Consider the following 20307-nt stretch of genomic DNA (forward strand, 5'->3'; position numbering starts at 1 on the left):
AGTTCTGCCTATATTGGAAGTTTGTCAGTAACATTTTTTTGCATCCTGCAGAATATCTAGTAGACTCTTTCACGAAGCAGCAACCCTGAAGGATCATCTCACTTTTAAGCAAGTTTAGCAGTCATTTCCCTGTGGGTCCTGTATATCCGGTTCACACAGCATACAATCAAGCAGTCAAAGCAAGAACAGTTTCTTGCTCAAATGGCTAACCATCTCCATAAAGAGCCTCTTCAGTGTCCATATTTTTTTGAAGTAATTGGTGCTGCCAGGAGCAGATGTGTTTCACTGTCATGAAAAATCTTAAGTTCTTAAACATTTTAAATGCCATATTCTGTAGTCTTTGAAAGATTTGAAGAATCCCTATACATCTGAAAAATATCTCCGTACATCTAGAAAACCTAAGTAACATAACTACAAGCTTTACTATTATAGATGACTATCTATTAACATATATTTCTTAATTATACATTACATTTTTTAATGAGCTGGACAAACACAATACCTTAATCAAGATAAAAAATACATATACACATAGTATAACAAAATTGACCTTAACTTTGTATCAATAAACCAAGATCCATACCAATGCAAATCTCTATAGCATATCCCCTTTAAATGTAAAGAAATATTCATAAACAATATTTGGGAATGTGGGTGTAGTTCTCTCCAAACTGCTTCCTGCTTTTTGTTGGCCAAAGTATTTTTGGGAGTGTTCACGACAACCTTTCAGGGGCTCGTGATCCATCAAACCACATTATCCTGAAATGAATCCACATTTTCTCATCCTCTGTGGAAAGAGAGGAACCTCTTTTAAAAAGCAACAAATTTTTAGACCCAAACTTTGGAATCAAGATACCTTTAAAATATATATGCTGCTTTAGCTTAGCAACCCAATATAAAAAAAAGTCTCTCTGTACTTAGCTCCTTCACATTTGAAAAATTTAAAGAAAACACAATAATATACATAATCCAGACTCTGTGAATTTTTCATCTTTACATGGAAAAATATATAAGTATTTTTCTTACTCTACTACTTTTTCTACAAGTTTACTTTGTCTATTTAAAGACTTTGCTTTACTTTTTAAAAGAAAACAATTTACCTCTTTTTATAATTCTCTACACTCTTTTTCTTCTTTCCGAAGCCTACATACATTTATCCAACACTGTGACCCATTTAAAGGTCTTTTTCATCTGAATTTGTCTTTATCGGGCATCTGTAATCCTTTTCTGAAGAGAAATAGTTCTTCTTTTTTTAATGCTAAGTAGGCATGGCTAGGGACAACATGGCCTTGCCTGTTTGTTCCACTCAGTCCAACATGTTGGAGGAGGTTTGTTCATTACATCTAGGAGTTATTCTCTCCACCCTGGATCTAGGGTTGGGTCACAGAAGGTCTTTATTGCCATTAAGCAAGTTGTAGCACTCTGATCACAAACCCCATTTAAATGCTCCATAGCCATACCTCCAGAAGAAGTCAAGAGTTCATGCTGGCAGCACAGCCTAGAAAGCCACCTTTTCAAAACTGTGTGGCTTTTTTTTCTGCTACCACTGAATCAGGAAAACCTCTCTTAATGGAGTTGCAGCAACATGCCCACAAACCGAGCAAGAAGCTGTGTTAAACTCTGGGGGTTTTGTCTTTGTTTTTGTTTTTGTTTTTTTTGTCTAGATTTCCTTTAGAAGCTTTCTTGGGTCTTATGTGGATATAGTCGATCATGTTGGCATGCCAATTTGTTTGTCTTCTGGATGCCTGGCAGCTCAGACCCCAAAATAATCACACACAAAAACTATGAAGAATCCTACATAACAAGATTACTCCAAGTTCCTGTGATAGCCTATTGTTTTCAACCTTCAAAAAATACATGTGAATAGTCACATAAGTAAAGGAAAAGCATGAATTCCCTCACTATGATATTCAGCTAAGACATTGTTGAGATTCAGTGCTTGTGGACATATATACTAAAATAGATTGTATTGCATATATAAAAACTATATAGAAAAATACAATGCATTTCCAGTGACAGACATGTTCCAAAAATTATTGATTTTTATATTACATAATATAGGAAATTTGAGAAAGATTAATACATTTCTTAAAATTTCTACGTTGATATATGTGAAACATTGGGCTAAATATATGTCCATGTCATTTCTTAGCTTATTCTTGACTATGAAGTTATATTACAGAGTTAACCATGTACATTTAATAGTCTACATATACTTACATGCACATGTGTCTTATGTATTAGTCAATGATCATATTAAAATTACAGAAAGTCTATTTAGGAAAAAAATTGTATTATATTGATATTAGGAGTTTTACTGCAAGATCCATTTTCACATCATTCCTTGTATAACAACATACATCCTTTCCTATTTCCTATACATCTACAATATGTTTGGACTAGTGCTTGACATACACAGAATTGTGCAAAATTTATAAAGTTACTACTAAAAGATAAATAGAAAGAAAAAAATACAAATATTCAGAATCTCTTATAAACATCCATCCTCTAAAATATTGAAGACAATCACTTATATGTTCTAAGAAGCCAAGAATTGCAACATTTAGCTTGCACCTCACCCACCACATCATGGACAGAAATGCTTGTCTCAGCTTACTGCTTCCCAACATCAAGACACATGAATGGACTGAGGGAAAAACAAGTCCAGTATCCACAGAAAACAAATTGGATATTTTTCTATGATGAGGTTTATTGTTCCAAGACTGAAAGGCAAGTTCCAGAAAAAAAAAAAACAGTATATAGTAGCAGGAAGGCAACCACCATTTGCAGAGTCTTTATGTGGGCTGTGATGTTGATGTCTTGGGAGCCTTTGGCATTATTTTGTATGTTCTTCAAATGTTTCCACAGGGAGAAGACGATCAACAAAAAGGTGATCAGAGACACAGTAAAGGGTATGTGTGAACATAGTGTTGGTAAGTAAAACAAGTTTATAAAGTTTTGAATTACTTGTTATAGAATTGTGAGATGTGTTCAGCTTATATCGATCAACCCAGACATCTATATATGTGTTTATGATTATAATGTTTACAAAGAAGATGAACACAGACACTAGCAGTGTCATTAAAACCACATTTTTAACTCTCCACTTTAGGTAAAGAAAAAGAAAGCTTGAAAAATTGGCTCTCTTGAAAAAATAAAAAACGCTGAGACATGTAGCAAACCATATGCTAAAATGATTGGTCAGTATCCAGGAGGCATTAGTTATTCTGATCATTTTTTTCATTTATTACTAAAGCTGGACACAGCTCATATATCAACATAATTATGATTATCAACAATAGAAAAGCTATCCTGGAAATGGCCAGAGCAGTAAGGATCTGATCCACAAAAGAGATCTTTCTTCTCTTGACCCAGCCCCTGATGTTCACCAGTGATGGAGGAAGGTCATTGGTTAAATAAAAAGAAACTGCTTGGCCCTCATTGGTTAGAAGATAGGTGGGAGGAGTAAACAGAACAGAATGCTGGGAGGAAGTGAGCTCAGACTCCATAGCTCTCCTCTCAGGAGCAGACACCTCAGGGAGACGCTATGCTCCCAGCTCCCAGGCAGATGCATGCGATGAAGCTCCGACCCAGGATGGACATAGGCTAGAATCTTCCCAGTAAGCGCACCTAGGGGCGCTACACAGATGATTAGAAATGGGCTAAATTAATATGTGAGAATGAGCCTAGAAGAGGCTAGATAGAAATGGGCCAACCAGTGATTAAATGAATACAGTTTGTGTGTTGTTATTTCGGGGATAAGCTAGCCAGGCAGCTGGGGTGCTGGGGACGCTGCCCCACCGCCCTTATTACTACACACCAGTGCCATGAATGCATTTCCGAAAATCCCTATGATGAATTCCACACTTAAAGTGATTAATAATGCGACCTGTAGATCAGCATTCATTGTCACCAAAAGGATGCTTCAATTTCTCCTGCACTTCTGAAGACTTAGAAAAGCAAATTTTTCTAAAATGTTGTGGTTTTTGTCACTCTTGAAATTATAAAACAAACTTAGTGTATTATGAACTCTCCTATACAATATCCAACAAACTTTAAAATTCATTCATGATTTGGTTCATATTTTTCTTCACAAACAAAATATATTGTCCAAGGCAACTCAGCTTAGCTTCTTGCAGATACTGTGTATCATATGCACAAGAACCTGGTGTCTTGTAGACTGTGATGAGAGAAACACCAAATTTCCATGCAATGCCTTCAAAATAAAAACGTATTTACTTCCATTGCTTTTCCAGTTTATATGTTGAATAGTGACTACCAGCTACTAGTTTCTGGACAAGCAAAGTTATATGATTTTAACTCACTTATAAGGCAATAATTTTTAAATTGGTAAATGAAATAAGAACTTCATTAAACACATAAAAATTTGTACATTTAAGATCCTGTAATTTTTTACAAGGTTTGTACGACAATCTGTCAGTCACCTCCTAATATGTCAAAGAATATCACTTCATAATGGCTTATACTGCAAAAGCTGATCTTTTGTCTCTTAATAAACTCACAACATACACTAATGCATAAACATACATATATTTAGGTTAAACCCTCTTTGTTCTCATTTCATTAGCTCGTGCTTTTCATTGACATATATTTTCTATCTAACGCATGATTAGTACCATGATAGTTATTAAGATAAAGCATAGAATTGCTTTCAAGTGTAATTGACACATAATGTAATATGTTCTGTTCACTTGTAACTATTTCATCTGTGCATGCACACAAATTTGGAAGTTTTTCTCTTGTGCTACTAAAAAGACAATAACTCTACATAAATTCATCTACACAACATGAATCATTCTAATTCTAGGTATCTCCCTTGTTCATATATCTGGTTCTCTACCAGCACCAAGAAGGCTTAAAATATTATTTATTTCTCTTTATTTTGCTCGAAAGTCTATTCATTTCCTTCTGTGTAGGCATCAGGGCAGATGAGGGATGTTTAGGCAAGCCAGGATATGAAGCCTGGCATGATAACATTCTTCAGGAGCTAGCAGATAGTCAAAGAATCCATAACAAAGTAGAGCAAAATGATTGAGGATATTAGAAAAAGATATAACAAAAGCATGTAACTTTGTTATAGTGATACACTTTTGTGTCTACAGTCTAGAACTGAAAAAGCTAATGCAAGAGAAAAACAAGTCTAAAATTTGTATAGATTATGTGCTGAGATCCTGTCTCAAAACAACACAGGTTTTTAGATTTCACAGAGGCAGAATGCTGTTTTGCATATGAAATGTGCACCATCACCTCAATCCCCTGAAGCAACATTGAACAAAGAAAGTGAGCCCAAACTGCCTTGAGATTTCTCACAAATGCCCAACATCACTCAGACAGATATACTGGGAACATAAATTAGCCCAGCTATTGAATGTCTTAACGGGTAATTGATATGAAATGGAAGCAAGAGCATACCATCAGAGCAGCAACAGAAAGGTCCTCCTGGCCTGGATCCTGTTACAAAGCAGAAAAGAATTAAAATACAAAGAACAATGCAAAGCATACCAGGATGGGGCAGTATGGAGTGGCTGTAGGTGTAGGAACTTCGGTGTCTCTTGGAACACTGGCAGAAATTATGTGCTGGAAGAGAGGGACACTCACTCTTGTTGCTTCCCTGACCTCTGCATTGTCACTTCTAAATAAAAACAAAAACCTTAAGTTCTACCTAAACAGGAATTCCTCAAAAGACAATATTTTCCCAGACAAGAAATGAATGTAACAAGTGACAAATCCCCATATTTTTCTATAGAACAAAATAGCATATTATTTTCTAAGAAAGGGGCCATTTATCAAATGACTTGTAAATTTTTTACACACATTTAAAAATTAATGCGATTTATGTTGATTTTTAATATCCATATTTTTTGTTTGTATCAAATATACGTAACAAAAGAGGCTTAGCAAATCAATTTTATCTATTCTTTTCTAAATTAAGATAATTATGATAACAATAATAATAGTAATAATAATAATAATTCTCTACCTTAACCTTTCATTTCTACATTCTACTTTCAAATAAGCTAAACTAAATTCTGGATTATCATCACTCTACCAAAAATTTAAACACATATATTCTTGAAATGCTTTTTTTTTACAGATTTTTTTTAGAGACGGTTATCTCCCCAGATAAGTACTGCATTTTCATCATTTTCAACCCTTCCTCTCATACCTCTAACTCCCTTATGTCCCTCTCTACTCTTTGTAAGATTTATAATTTCAAACAGGTGTAAGATGGTATGTCAGAGTTGTTTAGATTTGTATTTTCCTGATAGCTAAGGAAGTTGAACATTCCCTTAAGTATCATTTGGTCATTTGAGATTCTTCTGTTGAAAATTCTCTGTAGGGATGCTGCTCAAACATACTACAAAGGCATTTGTTCAGCTATGTTCATAACAGTATTATTTGTAATAGCCAGAACCTGAAAACAACCTAGATGTCCCTCAAGCAAAGAATGGATAAAGAAAATGTGGCACATTTACACATTAGAATACTACACCGCAGTAAAAATCAATGACATCTTGAATTTTGCATGCAAATAGATGAAATTAGAAAACACTATCCTAATTAGGTAACCCAGACCCACAAAGATGAATATGTTATGTATTCACTCATAAGTGGATACTAGATATAAACAAAGGATATAGAGCCTAAAGTTTATGATCCTAGGGAGGCTAAGTATTAGGGTGAACCCAAATAAAAAACATATATAGATTCACTTGGAAATTGGAAACAGACAAGATTTCCTGACAAAACTGGGAGCATGGGGTTTGGGGGAGAATAGAGGGTGGAAGTTGAAGAGGAGAGGAGAAGGGGAAGAGTGAGAAGAACTTGAGGGAATGGGATAGTCAAGATGGAGTAAGGACAGAGATGAGAGCAAGGAAAGAGATATTTTGATTGAGGGAGCCATTATGGGGGTTAGCAGAAACCTGGCTCGAGAGAAATCTCTAGGAATCCACAAGAATGACCCTATCTAAGACCCTAAGCAATAGAGGAGAAGGGCCTGATCATGACTTGTCCTGTAGTCAGACTGATGACTATCTCAAATATAACCATAGAACCTTCACCCAGCACCTGATGGAAACAGAGGCAGAGACCTGCATCAGAGCACTGGATTGAGCTCCCAAAGTCCAGTTGAAGAGTGGGAGGAATGAGAGTATGAGCAAATAGATCAAGACCATGTCGGGTTCACCCACTGAAACAGTCTACCTGAGCTAATGGGAGCTTACCAGCACCAGATGGACTGGGAAGGAACAAGCATAGGACCAAACTAGTCCCTCTGAATGTGGTTGACAGTTGCATGGCTGGGGCAGACTGAGGGTCCACTGGCAATAGTACTGGGATTTATCTCTACTGCATGTGCTAGCTTTTTGGGATCCTATTCTCTTTGGATGTATACTTTGCTCAACCTAAATATAGTAGGGAGGGCCTTGGACCTTCCACAAAGCAATGTGCCTTACCCTCTCTGAGGACTGGATGGAGGTTGAGTAGGGGGGTATATGGAGGGAATGGGAGAAGGGGAAGGAGTGGGAACTTGAATCGGTATGAATAATGAAAAAAAGTTTTTTTTAAAAAAATGAATATAAAAAGCATTTACAACTTCTTCCTCTTTAATTCTTACTCTCACATATATGTATATTCATATACATTCAAATCAATATGCATATATATATTTGAATGCAACCATATTACATTTTTTTAGTGTTACTCATATTACATATGCTTAGGGTGGATCACTTGAAATTGGATTACCTGTGAGCGTCCTTATTCCTGGAAAAGACTGGTTCTCTTTCTCTGAGAAACCATTAATTATCTGTAGCTTTTATCTAGGTCTTGCCATAAATTCTGCTCTGAGCTGGTGAACAATGCTCATTGACATATGTCTGGTCAAGGTGCTCTTTGTAGATTATAGAGGACCTACTGAACAAAATCCACCAAGTACATGTTCTCTAGTCGGTTCTCAGCAACTTTGGAGCCTGGCATAGAATACAATCCCATTCTAGGCACCAAAACTGTCCAGATTAATCTAAGTTTTGTAATTTTTGTTGAAAAGTCATGCTTTGAACTTCTATTTTTTCCCTATAGACTATATTGTGTTCTTAATGTTATTACAGCTTTAACTTTCATATATATTTGGATATTTTTACTCACTTACTAACTTTTATCAAGCTATAAAACATTTAAAATGATTACTGTGTATTAATTATTAATTTATCATTTTCAAGAATTGAGTGAAGAAATTGTGATCCTACTTGTATTATCTTATTATGTATTTCATTTATTAACATAATTGCCTCTGAATTTTGATATCATTTATATTTATAAATACATTTATCATTATTTTGTGTGTGTGCTGCAAAGAAGTCTCAGACTAGTCACACTGAAAAGTGAACTCTTGGAAAAGCCATGCTGCAAAATGAACTCTTGACACTAGACCCCACAGCCTGGGAAAAGCAGATAGCAGCCATGGCAGACCCTCAAAATGTCAAAAATAGTCTTCTTTCTTCAAATTGTTTTGTTAGGCACTTTGTCAAATAAACTTAAAAAGTAATCAGTACAGTTTCTAATGATTGAAACAAACCAAAGCAATGTCTACACCTTTTTGTATGCACATTACTTAGGTATCAAATGTAATAAGAAGTGTGTACGCCTTCGCACAAATATGTCACATACTTTAGCCATTCTCTTTTTACCAGGCTGTGTGTGCAGCTTCTTCTAGTTGTGTCTTCTGAATCCATGTAAAAGCATCCCTCTAGTAGGGCTTGCAAGTCTGGCTCCCCTGCCACAGGCTCCAATCCTGCACATAAGAAAGAGCATCATCACATTCATGTAAGCTGTAAAGTGCACAGGTGAACTTCTGTAAACAGTATAACATCTTCCTCTTGTGATAGACAATTACACAGGCATACTTTTTATAGCATTTATTTCTCATCAAATTATCACTAAAGAACATAGAAAGAATGACCTCAATATTCGTATTTTCAATGAATAAACTTAAATCCAACAGTCTGAAAAGGTTTATTGGTCAAAATAAGCTGTGAAGAAAGAATCTTACTCTTCTAAGCATCCATACTGTTTGGCCTCACTAAAGCTTTAGTAATACCTCACACTGGGTGTGCAACCACTCAGTCATGCTCAACTCCCTGCTTTTCTCATCTTCAACCTAGTTCATGTTAAAGTAGTCATTTATTTGATTAAATTTATGCATTTCACTTTCATTTCGATATTAATAATATATATGTACAATAGAAGCTCATATTAATCACATGCTTGTTAGTTCTAAGTTTTTATTCCTGTGGTATTTGTTTGTTTTCCACTTTAGATAAATAAAAAAGCTGTGGTCAAAGAAACATCAGCTCTCCACTGTGATAATTAACTAACACACTATCATTCACATGATCTGGCATTCATTAGCATAAAATTACATTTCATGCATAAAAACTACAGAGAAAAATGCAATGTATTTCCTAGGGATAAATACACATTTTTAGATAAAATTTTATTCTAAATAAGACCTAAAAAATTAAACCAGTCGACATGCCATTGTGAAGGGGAGAGAAATCTCACAAACCATAACCATAGATGAAGAGCTATAGGCAGTTGATTGTTGCTGAGTGAGACACAATCAGGCTTTCTCCTTCATAGTTTATCCAATTCCAAGTGGTCAATTCCAAATATAAGAGGCCATGAATTTGAGATGGAGTGTGAACCATAAGAAGAGATGCACAAACATGGTGATAAATGATTTAAATATTACTCATATGAAATTTTCAAAAATGTAAAACTTGTTTTTTTAAAAAGGATACTTTTGTGATGGACAATAAGTACTTTAGCTTCACTTGCCCACACAATGAACTTGAATGAACTTCAGTTGCATACCCTAACATTAACTTTTCCAAAGCAAACCAATTTGAAAATCTCCATAGCAGTGAGATTTTCATTACCTGGGGACATACAATTTCTCCTGAAAAACAGTCAGCAGTTTTCAAATGACATAGAGATACATAGTAAAATTTTTCTTAAAGTAAATCCTTCAACCATTTTGATAGAAAGTGTATCCACTGTTGGTCTTAAATCAGGAGGCAGTGCAAACAAAACCCCAGCATCACCAGCAATAAGTTAATCTCCTGACATAAAGTTCTGCCAACATCTGAACAGAAGTTTGGTAGAAGAATGAACTCCTGGACAGATTCAAGGAAAAATGCAACATAAGCCAGAATGATGGTAATAGAGAACATCATTATTCAAAAAAATGCAAAATAACTCCAAACATGTACTGTATGTACATACCACAAGCCCTAATCTTCAGTTTATGGATTTTCATTTGCTAGCATGCAAAGGAAGACATATTCCCTTTCATTGTTTTGCAAAGTTTTGCCTTGTATAGCTCCAGTGTGATTTGAATTCATCTGACTTAGAAGTTATCTGGTAAAATTTTAAAACCATGTGTGGGGGCTGCAGAGAATGACTGAAGTGAAAGATGAGCCTTGGTCCTCAGATGACAAGAGTGATTCTTCAAGATTGTTAGGTCAGCTTCTTCAGTTATCACATTGCAGCACTGAGAACAAATGAACGAAAATGCTCCTCTTTCCAAGATCTGCTTGTTTTCTGTGGGAAGTCCATCTTCCCTCCAGAGATCCACAGATAATCACTATGTGTTAGTGCACTGTTATTCACAACCAAGTCTCTCTCTATTTCTCTCTCTCTCTGCCTCTGTCTCTGTCTCCCTCTGTCTCTGTCTCCCCCCACCTCTCTCTCTGTCTCTCTCTGTCTCTATGTCTCTCTGTCTCTGTCTCTCTCTCTCTCTCCCCCACCCCTCTCTCTCTCTCTCTCTCTCTCTCTCTCTCTTTCTCTCTCTCTCTCTCTCTCTCTCTCTCTCTCTCTCACACACACACACACACACACACACACACACACTTCAAGGCTAAAAACATCATTCAAGACCCAATTGAGGGTTCCAGAATTAGAAATCCAGGCTAGGGGTCCAGCCCCTAAACCTGCTTCTGTGTTGAAAGCTGCTCATAACAGATATCTTGTCAGAAGTGATCTGTGTAAAATATCACGAGGAACTTTTGAAAAACTAAATCTGTTTAGTGTTGTGCTCCATCAGCACTTTTGAAGTCCCAAGGAAGAAGCTGGGCAAGCTTCGGATCTAGATACCAAACTGTCCAGTTTATCTGGGTTCTGTGATTTCTACTGAAGATCTGTGCTTATGTGTTCTCTTTACTACTCAGTGGACCCTGCTGTGTTTGTAATGTTGTCTCTTTATATTTTCATTTTTCTCTATATTCACTTTGTGACTGCTTACAGATTTCACCAAGCCTTTTGAAATATTTAAAATTCTTGCTGTGTGTTATGTATTAGTTATCAGTTTATCAATTTGGAAAAGTTTTTATAGACTTAATTATTGTGGCTTACTATTCATTTCATTATTAATATAATCTCTTTATCTAAAAACACTTCATACTTTAAATTTTCAATTATTAATATAACTTTATTGTTCTATTGTGGTGTGTGTGTGTGTGTGTGTGTGTGTGTGTGTGTGTGTGTGTGTGAATTCAGACAAATGCATGCTATAGTGGAGAACAGAGAACAACTTTTGTGACATGGTACTCCCCTTCCAGCTTCTTCTGAGGTAGTTTTTTCTACTATACTGGTAGTCTGGGCTGGCTGCCTTATGAAACCCCAGGTAACTCTCCTGTATTCCCATTCTCTTTGGCCACAGAAGTGCTGCAATTAGATATGCATGTTGCACATCCATTACTAGCATGTTAAGTACTTCTAACAGTCTCAACTGGCTCTATTTATTTTGTGTTTCACTAGATAATACTTTTCCATAAACTTTTTTCTCGTTGTTATAGATTCAGAACACACCTTCATATTAAGAAGCTAAATAAGACCCATACAATGACAACTCCAACTGACCCATTATGTGGGTGGTAGAAATCTCACAAGGCTCCATCCTTAGATCCGGAGTGCTAGACAATTGCTACTGACAGAGAGAGAATGAACCTTCTCTAGGAACATCTCATGCAAGGCTATCCAATTTCAAATGTTTGTTCTGAAACACACACACATATGAGCAATACCAAATGGATGCAGCACAATATATATGAATGATATATATATATTGATATATATATATGATAAATGTTTTTAAAAAGTATGTGCTAATCATAAAGTCAGACATTTAAGGTGGAAATGGGACATGAGAGGAGTGGGTTGGAGGATGGAAATTATGTAAATATTATATTATGAAATTGTCAAAGTACTTATTAAATTTGAAAAGAAGCTTTAAAAATATGAAAGTTTCAGTAAATCTACTAAATAAAAATTTTATATCATCCTCTAGCAAAAGGATCCTAAATATTAGACTGTGGTCACCAACATCCTCACAATTCCATCATTAACCAAGAAGGGAAACATGGATATTGGACCATGCCTGCAGTCATTTGACTATTTGTGTTCTTTTTAACCTTTATCTCACATCCCTTTTCAGAGACTCTCACTAAGTTGATCAAACTGCCTATGAAGTCTGTAGCTTTCTGTTCCTTTCTCCTGAGAAGCTGGGACTTCTGCACCACCAGTCTCAGCCCTTACTCCTTATTATTGTAAAACTTTATTAACTGATTTTCAAGTATTTTCATGGTTTTGTCTGTTGTAGGACACATCTATATAATACATAGTATGTGAAATAAAAATATACCAAATATCAAACTATGGAAAATACATATTTTGTGTTAGGGAGTTGGCTTAGTGGCTAAAAATATATGTTGCTCTTTCAGAGACCTATGTTTGATACCCAGGACCCAAATGTTGGCAATCAACTGTCTCTAACTCAACTCCATAGGGGCCAACAGCCTCTACTGACCTCTTTGAATAGCAGTTATAAATTTATACATTCTGAAAATATTCATAGACATAAAATTAATAAATCTAAAACTTAAAAATGAAATTAGAGTCAAAATAATATCTAAGTATGTAATTTTATTGTATAGAATATTATTTGCAATGCATGAAACTTAATAAATCTGTATTGATCTAAATTTGTGATGTGTCTGCTTTTCATTGACTATAACATATTTATGTATTTCTGATGCATTGAGCAATTTCTGTAACTTATCAGATTCTTCTTTTCTTCTTCTGCACTTCATTTCTTCTTCAGTAATCTGCCTTGTCTGCTTATCCTAGATTGATAGAATTGATAGCAACATTTAGTCCCATTTCTTTATTAAGGTGGCAGTGAGTGTCATTGATTGAGCAAGAAACACATGTATATATAGTGTGCACACCAACAATATCATTTCTTTATTCATAAGAAATATTAAAAAATCTATGACAATATAGCCAACTCTGTTAGTGCAGGTGTCGGTGAGCCAGCACCAAAGTTGTGAGCATGGAAGACCTTCCCCAATTTCTCATTTGTCTTGTGGCAGATTGGGAGAAGGAAAGTAGACCTCCTCCAAGCCCATCAATGCTTGGGGCAGGTGGCAGAGCTGGCTCTGTGGTCATAAGAGGAGGAAAGCCATCTTTGACACCCACCAGCTGCAATACTTGGGAAAGCAGGCACTGCACCTCAAGAGGGCAGCACATTAGAGCCAATCCAGTTACCAGGTTTGAGCAAGTCAGCCCTGGAATCATGACCATATTAGATCTTTTCCCATTTCCCATCTTGGAGATAAACCCTACAAGTGCACAGGCCCGAACTCAGGGTTATAACGTGGCCTGCCCAAACATTCAAACTTGAATTGCTGGAGCACATGAATGAACATTACTTGCAGATCGAAAGCTGCAGTATCTCGACAACAGGGTCCCAGCAGAATGTCAGAAAGAATCCTAGTGGGGGTCCTTTATTGATTATGTAGTGAAGATCATGAGCCTTGAACCAGAACAATGAATTTTTGCAATGAACGCTACAAGTAGAACTGTATGGAAAAGGGAGTATATGGTGTGAGGTGTTTGGTCCTACTACAGCTTCCAAGACAATATTTTTTCATTTTTTCACTAGTTTTACCTTTTTATTTTGTTTCTCTCTCTCTTTCTCTCTCTTCTCTTTCTCTCTGTTTGTGGAGGAATGCAGGGACAGACGGCCAATGTGAAAGGACAGGGAACAAATGGAATCAAGATACAGGATGTGAAAAACACATAAAATATTTTTAAGGTAAATAAATAAAAAATACCTTCAAAAGACAAAATAAGCATTTGTATACACGCAATTGTAAACAATTTAACATTACTTTTTTACATTACAAAATATCAACTTTTTACCAATTGCACAAATTTAAGATTTATTTTCTCAGCATAGTTACATTCTATTCAATTTCTAAAAAGATTTCTCATGTGAATATACCTTTACAGAAATAACTTTGTAGACATTTTCTGAATTTGACTTTGAATCTGATGGGGTTAGTGTCTTGCGATATAACTTCTTCTCTGACTTTTCCTAGGGAGATGTCAACAGATGCCTATTTACTCCAGGTAAGGCATCCACAACAGCACAAAGAAATGACTCTATTCAAGTCTAGATCAGTGAATCAATGAGTTTATTAGGATTACTAGCAGGGATGGGTGAGGGCTCCTTATTAATAACATGGAGAAATAAGAGCAGCTTCACCCCAGAAAGTCAACCCCCACTCAGCCTGTGTGACAAGTCAAAGAAGTTGACTTGCAGCTCCCAGAACTTTCTGCAGATGGCTGAAACAATTCTCTCTCTTAGGAACTGTTTACAAGTACTTAACATGTTCCATGTTTAAGCCAGTTCATAACATAAACTAAACAAAAAATATAAATACTTAAGAGTATTATTTAGCTAAATATCCACATAAGTAATTATTTACAGATGCTATGATTTTGTTTCTGCAAAAGACAAAAATGAGCGCTAGGCACAAAACTTCTTTCATACTTACTAAACAGGTGTTTATTTGAAGTTTGATATTAATAATCTTCTCGGGATCTAGAATTGCCAAAAGACAAACCTCTGGGCATGTGTAAGACAGACATTCTACATTAGGTTAATTAGGGTGGGGAATCTCACTCTGACTGTGAGTCATGACATCCTGAATTGAGTTCCTGACCTAGGAAATGAGAAAAACATCAGAGCAGCAGCATTTATATCTGCTTCCTGACTCCAGACACAATATGACTATTTCCCTGAATGTCCCATTGTCATGCCTTCCCTGCCAAGACAAGATGTACCTTCAAATTGTCAGTGAAAGTTTCCCTATTTCTCCCCTAAATTGCTTTCTCAGGTATTTAGTCACAAAAACAAGAAAAATGAGCAAGACAGATACTGTAATCCAATAAATTGGTGCCAATGTTGTTGCCTAAAATTTGCTTAAAACCTGAGAGCACTTTCAAAGGAATTCTAGACACAAAAATACAGAGTTTAACACAGCTTCTTGCTGTTTTCTGGTGGCATGCTACAGCTCCTTTAAGACAGTTTTTTCTCACTCAGTGGCAGAAAAAAAAAAAGCTGTGTCATTTTAAAATGCAGGCTTTCTGGGCCATGCTGCCTGTGTGACCTCTGGCTCTTTTGGGGGACCAAGTATTTGAATGGAGTTTGTGAGAAGACTGTTGTATCTTGCTTAATGGTGGCATGGACTGGCTGTGTGCCTGAGAATGGGGCTGTAGACAAGGCTCTCAGAGGCAGCAAATAGGTCTGCCGTGCTTGACTGGGCATGACAAGCAGGAAGTACAGTATATACTGGAGTAACAATGCAACATAAATTTTGTAAGAAGTGCTTAGCATTTTAAGAAGTGCTCCTGGATAGTAAAATTACAGATATACAATAGGACAGAGTCAGACATAAAAGACCCCTAAATGGGTCACAATGTTTGATAAATGTACATAGACTTGGGAGAGAGAAGAAAAAGAGTACAGAGACTTATAGAAAGAAGTAAATGAATTTCTAAAAAGAATAAAATGAGGTCTTTAAAGAAACAGAGTATAAGACAGTCACAGATTAAGAGGAGTAATGAAAAATAAGCCACATAAAGATGGAACATTCTCAGAGAGTATAGATTATGTATATTATTGTGTCTTCTTTGAATTTTTTGACTGTTAAGGAGCTAAGTACAGAGAAAAATTCATTGTATAGGCTGCTAAACTAAACCAGCATATATATTATAAAGATATCTTGGGGCTGGAGAGATGGCTCAAGTGGTTAAGAGCATTGCCTGCTCTTCCAAAGGTCCTGAGTTCAATTCCCAGCAACCACATAGTGGCTCACAACCATCTGTAATGAGGTCTGGTGCCCTCTTCTGGCCTGCAGATATACACACAGACAGAATATTGTATATATAATAAATAAATATTTAAAAAAAAGATATCTTGACTTCAGAATTTGAGTCTAAGGATATGTTGCTTTGGAAAAGAGGTTCTTCTTTTGTTTCCACAGAGGATGAGAACCTATGGAATCCTACCAGACTAATGTAGATTGATAGACCAAGAGCCCTTGAAAGGCCACCTTGGAAACCCTTCAAAATATTACTTTTCCCAATAAACAGTAGAAAGAAGTTTGGACAGAACTATGCCCATATTCCCAAATATTGTCTATAAATGTTTCTTTACATTTAAAAGGGAATATGCTCTAGAGATTTGCATTTGTATTGGTATTGCTCTATTGATACAAGTTTTAGGTCAATTTTGGTATATGCATTTTTCTGTTCTTGATTAAGGTATTGTGTTTGTATAGCTCATTTAAAAGTATAAAGTGTAATTAAGAACTATAAGTTAATAAATAATCATCTATAATACTCAAGCTTGTAATCATGTTGATTAGGTTTTCTAGATATATAGAGATATATTTATGTTAGATAGATATTCTTCAAATCTTTCAGATACCTTTAAAATACGACACTTAAAATGTTATTATTTTAAAACTTTTCATGACAGTGAGACGCATCTGCACCTGGAAACAACAAGCTAAAAAGAGAGGATGATGGGCATTGAAGAGACTCCTTGGAGTTGGTTGACCACTTGGCAAGAAACTGCTTTTGCCTGGACTGTTTTATAAACTGGACATGCAGGACCCACAGAGAACTGACTGCTGAACTTGCCTAAAGGTAAGATGGTCTTTTGGGTTTTTGTCAGATGTTCTGTAGGATACAAAAGTAAGTGACTGGCAAACTGCTAATATAGGTGTAAGTGTTTTTGAAAGTTCCTGCTTCATGAAAAAGTCTGCTGGATACTATGGGTCTGTAGGCTGAAGATGGATGCCCAAATGGTGGAGAAGAACTTTGGGTGACTTTCCAAGCAGCAAGATGTGTCTGACAATTCTAGAGTTTTGGAAGTTGCTTGCAATGCACTTCCTGTTTACTTAGGTAATATTATATCCTTCTGGAGTCTTTGATGGAATTGAAAAATAGGTAGTTATAGTTTTCTTTAGTTATGATAAAAGATAAAATAGATATGAATATTGAAACTGTATTTCTTGCTTGATAACTGTTTTGTTATATGTGATTTTACTATATTAAAGTGAAAGCCTTCCTTTTCGCTTAAAGAGAAAAGGGGAAATGGTGTGGGATATCCTTCTGTCTATGTGTTGCTTTTATTGGATAGTGAATAAAAAACTGCTTTGAGCCTATGGCAAGGGAAGAACAGAACTAGGCTGGAAAAGCAAGGCTGTATGCTGGGAGAGAGAGGGCGGAGTCAGAGAGACACCATGTAGATCTGCCAGAGACAGACACCAGAACTTTCTCCAGTAAGCCACAGCCATGTGGCAATACACAAATTAATATAAACTGTTTAAATTAATATGTAAGAGTCACCCAATAAGAAGCTAATGCTAATGGACCAAGCAGTGATTTCATTAATACAGTTTCTGTGAGATTATTTTGGGTCTAAGTAGCCAGGAACCAACAAGCAGCTCTTCCTGCAATAGACATTCTACATTAGGTTAATTGTGGTGAGGAATCTCACATTTACTGTGAGTCACAAAATCCATGAATTGAGTTCCTGACCTAGAAAATGAGAAAGCCATCAGAGCAGCAGCATTTATCTCTGCTTTCTGACTCCAGAAATAACATGACCATTTTCCTGAATGTCCTGTTGTCATGCCTTCCCTGCCATGATTACATGCACCCTCAAACTGTCAGTGAAAGCCTCCTTATTTCTTCCTTAAATTTATTGTCAGGTATTTAGTCACAAAAACAAGAAAAATCAGCAAGACAGATACTAACATATCAAATATCCTACCTTAGCTTTCTGTACAAATTAAATAGTTATTAAGTATCACAGAAAAAAAAATCAGGCTTAAATTAAGCACAAAGACTTCCCATTATTTTCTGTGTTTTTCCATCAGATTTTAAGTATGGCTGTCAGCAGCTTCTTCTCCCTGATACTTGACCTGAAATTAAGGGAAGGCCTCCCTCTGTAAAGATTATTGCTATAATTAACTTCAAGGAAAATTGGCTTTCTATACATGAAAGACAGCAACTCAACACTGTGAGTGTAAAAGTGACCTACAAATTAATAACATAACATCTTTCTTTAGTTGATGCCTATTTCTCAATCAAATTTGAAATCATTAGTTTCTCATAAAATTATCTCTAAAAAATACAGAAAATAGGCTCAAAATTTTTTTAATTTATAAGTTTCAAAAGCTTCATTTAAGGTAAAATCTAGGCCAAACATCAACACAACAGTCTGAAGGGATATTTTTGTATCAAAATAAACATTGAAGAAAGAATCTTATATTTTCTGAAAATTCTCAGTGGTCTCTTACTAAGAGTCACACTGGACTGACCACAGAGCATGTGACCACTCATCCATGTTAATCTCTCTAAACTTCCTTCCCTTCTTTGACTCAAATAATTTTAAATAATTCCCTTATTTGATTAAGTTTGTGTATGTTTTGCCTACATTTCTATACTAAAAACATACAAGTAAAACAACATTTATGTTAATTAAATGTGAGTCACTTCAACATTAGTCTAAATTTTCATGCCTATAGGAAAATTCAGGTACATAAACATAAAATGTTACAACCAAATTCCTGCTGAGATGTTTGACAAAAACACTACCATAGGCATATTTGGCATTGATAAGCATAAAAAGTAAAATGTATTATAATATGTATATAAGAATTAAATAGAAAAGAAATCCCAGTGATAAACATGTTTCAAGAATTCATGATTCACCAGTTTAATGATATACATAGGAAACTTGGGATAAACTGAAAGAATTTTTAATTTTTAATTGCAGTCTCTTTCTCTCTCTCTCTATCTCTGTGTGTGTGTGTGTGTGTGTGTGTGTGTGTGTGTGTGTACAGCTAGCAACTCTACTGATAAATAAGTATAAAGATGACTTAAAAATGTAGGAATCAATTCCATCCCCAGAAACAATTAATAGTGGACAAAAATATTTAAAATGTAAAAGTGCTTACTCACTGGGTAAGAATTTCTTCCTAAGTTTTCTAAATTGTTCTTACATCTAAAAAATAAATTAAGTATATCTTATGTGAGTCTATATTTTGTTATTATATTATTATACTTATATATTATAATATTATATATTATTATAATTATAATATATATTATTATACTTTATTACATGACATTTTAGAGAATAGAGATCATTCCTATACTGACAAAATTAGAGGCTTCCTTTTTAAGTGCCTCACTTGAATGCATATACATAATATCTAACTTGTTATTCGTTGATCACTTTAATATCTTTACAAATTTAATGACTGATAAAAAAAATAGTTTTTAAAAATGCTGCAAGATCCCCAGCGGTTTCCAAGAGGTGGCTCGTCCCAGGTGGGCTGGTCCCAAGCAGCAAATCCCTGACCGGAAGAGCCGCCAGTCCGGGCATGCAGCGCTGGGCTGATCCCGGCTCCCAGTGAAGTCCCCGGAAGGTGCAGTATCCCAGCAAAGTTCCCAGAATGTGCAGCATCCCAGCAGCGAGTGGCTGAGCAGGCACATGGGTGGGAGACACGTGGGCAGATATATTGTATGGAATAGAATTGAATGTTTATTACTTGAAGGAGGGGGGAAAGAAGGAGAGAGAGAGGGAGAGAGAAAAGGAAGAGAGAAGAGAGAGAGACAGAGAAGGGCCCGAGAGAGAGACGCACACGTGCCAAGAGGGGACAGACAGAATCTAAGATGGCGGGGGAGGGCAGGGGTCACCGGGAGTGGGCGTGGCTGTCTCAAGAGATGAAAACCATAACAATCGTGATACCAGTTCTTATATGTAAATGATTCAAATATACATAAACATTTTTAAAACAATAAACATGCATGCATCTTGTCTGTAGATCTGTCATATGTCTGAATAGTTCTTGATCTACA

General features: G+C 35.8%; 1 pseudogene; it reads right to left on the minus strand.

Annotated features, from left to right (window-relative positions):
- Window positions 1-2709: 2709 nt before the first annotated feature.
- Window positions 2710-19941, minus strand: LOC121436707 (annotated as a pseudogene).
- Window positions 19942-20307: the final 366 nt, after the last annotated feature.

Source organism: Microtus oregoni, unplaced genomic scaffold (assembly GCF_018167655.1).
Source record: "Microtus oregoni isolate MIOR12 unplaced genomic scaffold, Mior012 000002F_ref0000024, whole genome shotgun sequence".
NCBI classification, from domain to species: domain Eukaryota; kingdom Metazoa; phylum Chordata; class Mammalia; order Rodentia; family Cricetidae; genus Microtus; species Microtus oregoni.